The sequence below is a fragment of the Vitis vinifera genome, chromosome 15, assembly GCF_030704535.1.
Source record: "Vitis vinifera cultivar Pinot Noir 40024 chromosome 15, ASM3070453v1".
Classification (NCBI taxonomy): Eukaryota; Viridiplantae; Streptophyta; class Magnoliopsida; order Vitales; family Vitaceae; genus Vitis; species Vitis vinifera.
The window spans coordinates 3,095,395-3,102,091 of NC_081819.1; the positions used below are offsets into that span (position 1 = coordinate 3,095,395).

The 6,697-nt window shown below is 36.7% G+C and overlaps 1 long non-coding RNA gene across 2 annotated transcripts; it reads left to right on the top strand.

The window, feature by feature from the left end:
• Window positions 1-393: 393 nt before the first annotated feature.
• On the top strand, window positions 394-4,056 carry LOC104881719 (uncharacterized). 2 transcript variants are annotated; one of them, XR_009467832.1, is made up of 4 exons: window positions 394-538; window positions 676-2,369; window positions 2,477-2,548; window positions 3,452-4,056. It is a non-coding gene; the product is annotated as an uncharacterized LOC104881719 (long non-coding RNA). The 2 variants fall into 2 exon arrangements; XR_787673.3 differs by having other exon boundaries at window positions 405-538; window positions 676-1,100.
• The last annotated feature ends 2,641 nt before the right edge of the window (window positions 4,057-6,697 follow it).

The window sequence follows — 6,697 nt, forward strand, 5'->3', positions numbered from 1 at the left end:
TCCGTTTTTTTCATGTTCTCCCTCTCTTTTCCTCCCCCTCTCTGGAGATCTCCTTTCCGCTCACCCCCCGCAAGTCATGGACCTGTTGCGCTATTCACCACCTCAGCAGGTCAGGAGCTCCAACCACCACCATGGCTCCAGTCACCTGCTGCACTACGTGTCTCCAGCAGCTCGCCTCAAGAAGTTGGTCCCCCTCTCCTCTTCTGCAAGAAGCTGTTGTCCATCCGGGTGCAACATGAGGGGTCTACAATTAGATATATTAAATAATATATAAAAAATTTATTATTTTTAATTAAGATAATAATATAAAGAAAATTTTAAAACAATTTAATCATTATATTATTCTTTTTATCTGCACTATACATATAGTACCGTCACGAGGGTATACACGTGGCAACTCACTTTTCCCCAAACTCATACATATGGAATATCGATGAGAGTATATGAGCCGAACATCCTGAGAGCAGAGAAGGGAGAAGAACGGGAGAAGAGAGGGAAAGGCCTGGTCTACGAGAAAACGGCAAAAGGGGGGGATCGGGTAGGTCCATCTGAAATTATTGGTTGAATAAATTTCTGTCTGCTGAAATATGTCTCCATCTCACTCTTTACCATTCCTTGATTTTGTTGAGGAGATCAGCTCGTTTCTAATTTAGTGTTTTTTTTTTTTTTTGAAAGGGTTTTTTGGAACAGATCCGATCCGAGTTTCCATAACCCAATGATATCGATTCATGGCGTGGGAATCAATCTTTGACAACAATGGAATCTCATGACTATTCACCCTGCCGCTTTGATCAACATTGTGGGAATCAACCATGGACGGTAACAGAATCATGCCCATCTACCTTATCCCCATTCTCTCCCTTCTCTTATGCTCCTCGACCTCATGGATAGGTCCGATCTGTATTTCAAGCCCACCCCATACCCACCGAGGTGGCTGTTGCTAGCTTTAGCATTTGTCTTGGTATTCGGAATTGAGTTAATCTTCCACACTTGTCGAATCCGTCCTACTTGTGCTGCCGTCCCCTGCACTACCATGGTGTTTTGTGCCTCCAGCTGATTGGCTTCATTGGCATCATGGACAAGCTTGAGACTATTAACAGGTATGCGACAATGCACATGAGAATAAGCCCCTCTACTTTTACTCCTAACCACCGACCACTATGGGTACACATTATAGAGCACCTATTGCTGCAATTTCACAGGTTTCTTGTCTGTTTCGCCGGAATTAACTCTGATTTTAGTTTTTGTTGTCTTGGCTATATAATTAAATACGTAAAGGAATTGATGCTTAGTACTTTTCAGAAATCAAACATAGCCTTAGTATTTTTTTCTTTGCTTACACAAACATAACCTTAGTGATTTGAAAGGAAGTTAATCACTAAAGGTTGGATTACTAAGGAGAATTTACGTTGTTTTAATGTAGAGTTTCTACTTGTGTATATAGCCCTTAATGATCCTCAAGGACCATATATTCTCTATAATGTTTGTATATCTTTATTCATGATCGACTCAATTAGATTTATAAGTAGATGTGGGATTCTGACACAATCTCCTTGGCTTCAATGTTACCACTGTGAGCTAGAGGCAAAGAGTGTGCAACCTCCCATGTTCAAGGACTCTTGTATGCACCCCATCAAAGAAAAGACAAAAATACAACAAAAGATCAGGACTAAGACCTAACGACAAGGGTGTTTTTCTCTAGCCAAATCTGAGGAGTCCCCTTTCATGCAAGGCTTTGCATTTTTACCTAACAAAAAATTCTTTTGAGAAATAGAAAACTTAGTTTAATTTAAATATGAAAACTGTGAGTGCTTCAAGTTGATTGACAATTCAGGATCAAAACTCCTACATATATATATATATATATTCCTAGTTCAGTTCTTTCAAAATCTCCCTCAGATTAATTACTTATTCAAAGTTAATGGTGCTTGCAAGGTTGTTAGAGGTGAAGGTAAATGGTTTGAGGTTGTAGATGAACAAAATTTAACCAATGCAGTTTTTTTTGTTCTTTCTTTTTTTTTTCTCTTCTTATTATGGTTACCTTGGTTAAATTTTGTATAACAGATCAAGGGTGTTAGAAAGTGCCATTTTTTAGCTTAGTCTTTTTTACTCTATTTGTAATTTGATCTAACCTCAAGTTCAATTGATCCATCTTAATAAAACCTATCCCTATTTTGAGTTGAGAAACATGCTTTCTATGAAAAAGGGAGTTGATTAATCTTGTCATACCATCTCTTTTCTCATTTTTGTCTTGGGATTGGGATAAAACCCTTTGTTCTTCATTGGGCATCAAGAAGCTGCTAAGATCAAGCTTGTTGGTAACTTTAAGTGTATTCCTAATGAAGAAAGTGCATGGTTGAAGTTGGAAGGTACTAGTTAAGTTTCTAGAAGAGGATTGATATACTTGAGTTAGGTAAAACCTTGTTTTTAGTTATTTTTCTTTGTAATAATTTAAAATGCCATTTTATAATTTCAGGAGTATTCTGGGAATCAAAGCACAAACCTGTCAAGGTCACAGGTGATGTTTCCCATGGCAGCAAGAGCTCAAGTAAGAAGACTTATGCCCCTAAATTCAGAATGTGACTAATATTTTTCTAAGCTGATCAGCGTTAGGGAAATGCTTACTCTAAAGTTATAATTGACTCTAAATTTGTAATTGAGATCATATCTTCTCAAGTAAATGAGAAATCCATCATTTTTACCCCTTAACTAGTTAGTCTCACATTTGGAAATTACTAGATGAGAAGCTAGAATATGTAGTATCTTAATTCTAGTGAATTTGATTATATGAAGGGAATTTTGTTGATAAGACCTTGTTTGTTGCCTTTGGCCTAGGTGCAACAATTATCTCATGGGACTTTGTCCATTTGGATTTTTAGATTCAAAATTACAATTATCAGAACCTCAATTCTGTCATATTCCAAGTGTTTTAGGGAGCTCATGCTCTCCTTCCTTCATGCAGAAGAATATTTGGACATTGGGCATTGATCCGACCATTGAGAAGGTGATTTTATTAAGTCAATTTTTGGTCCTGAGAGAACAGTGGACAATGTTGGTCCTCCAAAGATTTGGTCTAATGGAAGGGCTTTGATTTCAGTGGAAAAGGAGTGAGGGGGAAAGTTGTGTGTAGAAAAGGGCGTTGAAATGGAGAAATTATTTAAACAACTACAATAAACAATTAATTTTTGTTCTACATTCATGTTCTGTTATACTTTAGGTCATGTTGTTCATTTTCTTTTAGTTGTATAATTGATGTGTAAGTTGAGTATTTCGAAGACATGGGCTAATTGATACCATGAGCCTTGATCCTATTGGAGAAAGCAGACTCGATTGGTAAAGCAAAATACATTTGCTTTAAATTTTTCCTTTCCAAAGAATGTTGGATTTTCTGATATCCAGGATATCTGATTCATTGTTTTCTGGTGTATCTGTTTCGCATTTCATAATGCAGGTAAAGAGAATTTGAGGAAAAGTTTGAGGTGTTAGTCATAGAGGTTGGAGTTCCAAAATCACCTTTTACCTGTACCTGGCTCCCAAATGTTTGAAATTATGCGTCTTTTTACATCATATAGAATGGGTCGTCATCATGCATCCGGGAACAATAGTGATGCCAAGAAAGCCAGTGAGAGGGAACCAGAAACCACCAAGGCAGTACAGAGGAGAGCAGCAGAATAAAAATGGAAGGTGAACTCAGTTCCGAATGCCAAGACAAATGCTAATAAGCTAACAGCAGCCACCTTGGTGGTTATGGGGTGGGCTTGAAATGCAGAGTTTGGCTTATTCTGGAACTTAAACTCGATGAGGTCAAGAAGCATGGGAAGGATAAAGGTAAGAAGGTCGAGAATGACGTTTTGTGCAGTAGAAATATGATTATGTTGTTGTAATGTTGTTGGGTGGATTATGTTGCTGTAATGTTATTGGAGGTTAATTCCCAGAATGTTCAAGGTAGCAGAGTGAATAGCATAGCATGGTTGTGTTCTGGACATTTGATTTATCTCTAACATAATTGTTTCTCATCTCTTTGGAAAAGCAAATGAAAGAATATTTGTAAATGAACCAGTTCGTGACTCCTGCCATGAACCTCTAGAGTTAACTAACTAGAATGAATGAGATTAAGATTCATGTTGTATTTCATATCATTCTGGGTTCGTGTGCAGGTGGAATCTTTGAATAAGAGCGCTTCTTCTTCCCTATTGAATAAGAGCCCATTATGGATGAGGGTCCCCTTGATATTGAATTCCCTGAAATGAGATCTAGTAGAGAATTCCTCTTTTTATAATTGGGAGAAGCCACATTTGTTATTGCTCAATTTCTTTGAATAAAGGTCCAGTGAAACAGAAGCCGTCAGACGGTCGACAAAGACCGCCATCTTTTCCCCACATTTTGCTGTTTTGCCCCTTCCTAAATTAAATTCCTGAAAATTTGTTTTTTACTTTCCCATCTTTCTCTCTTATTAAAATTATTTGTATATAAATCTTGCGATTAGTCAATTTTTTAGTTATTTTCATTAGTATTAAATTTAATAATTTCTCAAATTTTTGGGAACAAATGTTTAAATATCTTTTTCAATAATTTTTATAATACTATTTTTGAAAAAAGAAAAAGAAAAAAAAATGGATATAACAGGGAAGAAAAATTGATAACCAGACAGGTGTGGTAGGTCCAGCGAATATAGAAGCCTGGCATGAAAGGTTCATGGGGTGCATGCCAGTAGTAGAAGACTAAAATGGCAGTTAACATTGAATCCACAGACTCTTTATTACAAGGACATACAACCAGCCAACCAAACCTGGAATTGGGGTTTTAAATAAAATCTGGAAATCTATTATTCTATGACTATGCATCAACTCCATATCAAAGCCAATAAAATCTGGAAACCGATAATGATTTTTGCATTGATAATTTTTTTTTTCATCTCTTAGGACTGGTCTCAAAATAAAAGTTAGATCTATAATCGGGGTCTTACCATTAATTTGAGTTAAGTTGAATGATTTGTGCTTTTTATATTGTATAAATCATATAATAAATGTGCTATTGGAGCATATATTTTGGCTCTAATCATGGATCATATTGGTTTTTTTTTTCTATAAATAAATATACCATCTCTAAGTTTTATTTTCTCCAGGACCTCCATTTTTACATTCATGGCTTCTCTTCAATTTTCATTAGATAAAGTCTCGAATAGAGTGGTAGGAATATGAATATTGTTCAAACTTGTGAGAAAGCTCTCATAAGATCTTCGGTATACTTCATTGTCACTCAACCTAGATATTGATCTTTGCGAGTTCTTTTTTTATAAATATTGGGGCATACTCCCTTTTCATTGAGTTTTATTGTTTCCATTATCTCAATCACTTTTTTTTAAGTTGTGCTTTCATGTGATTCCAATTGCAGACCACATCCCTCTTTTCTTCTCAATTTGTTTTAGGTGATTCCAATCATGATGACCATGTCCTTCCATTTTCGATTATTTTAGGTGTTTTTACTCATGACGACCACATCTCAGTTTTATCTATAGTTTCTTTGGATTTTTGTCATTGTAACGTCATCCTAAGTTCTATCTCTTTCATCCATGGTTCTTTTGGATTCCTATTATTGCGACTGAAGTGGACGAACTTCAACAAGTGAATGAATTTCACCACTAAACGAGAATTGAACTTGAGGCAAACATGAACCATTTGTACTTACGAGAAAACGAGCTTTTGTGTTAGCAAGAAAACAAACTTCGGTGTTCACAAGAAAACGAACTTACGTGTTCTTACAAGCAAGAAAGTTTATGTTTCAAGGAATATTTTATGTTGAGCTACATTCAATAAGATTGAGACACATGACAAACAACTTTTCTATAAAAGAGGAAAGTTTTGGAAGAGAATTCAAATTTTCTTTTTAACCAAAACATTTGGCGCCGTGGGGCAAATGATCAAAAGTCCAGTCCCTTTTGAGAGATGATATGAGCTTCAACGATAACCCTGTCCTTTGCCAATCAAGAACACCGGTAATAGCTTGAGGATCAACCAGAAAAGAAAACCCAACTATCCTTGCGAGCAGCAACAAAACAAACTCAACACCTCTAACCTCATGTTTTAAGATCCCCAATTTCTTTGCACCTCTTCCTCCTTCCAAATGCAATTTCTAACCAACACTATCGATTCTCTACTCAAACCCATCCAAAGTGCTTAGCCATCTTTCCATCATTTCCAGTATTTAGTAATTTTAGATCACAGAGATCTATTCTAGCTTTTATCTTTAGAGCTCGCCTCCGATTCTCCCTCCAAACTATAAGATTCTGATGGGGGAACCTCGATAGTGCTCCATTGGCCAAATCTGAGGTATCCGAACAATGCAGAAAAACATTTGCTGTCTCAATACTCTGATTTATCCGAAAAATCAGGTAATCTTCAACCCTTTTAAATTAATCTAGGCGTGGGAGGCTTCCCTTGTGTCCTTCCCAGATTCAAGACTCTTTGACCGACTAGGGCAAACATATAACCCATCTAGGATCACACCGTCTGGACCAAGTTAAGCTCCTTCTGGCATCAGAAGTAAGAAGTTTTCCTTTTTCCACAATGCCAGACGGAATGGACAGAGCAAGCTGATTGGCCTTTCAGATAGGCTTATAATGCCAGACGATATGGACAAATCAAGCCGATTAGACCTTTCAGACGGGTAAATCAATTCAATAAAGTCCTCAGGATTT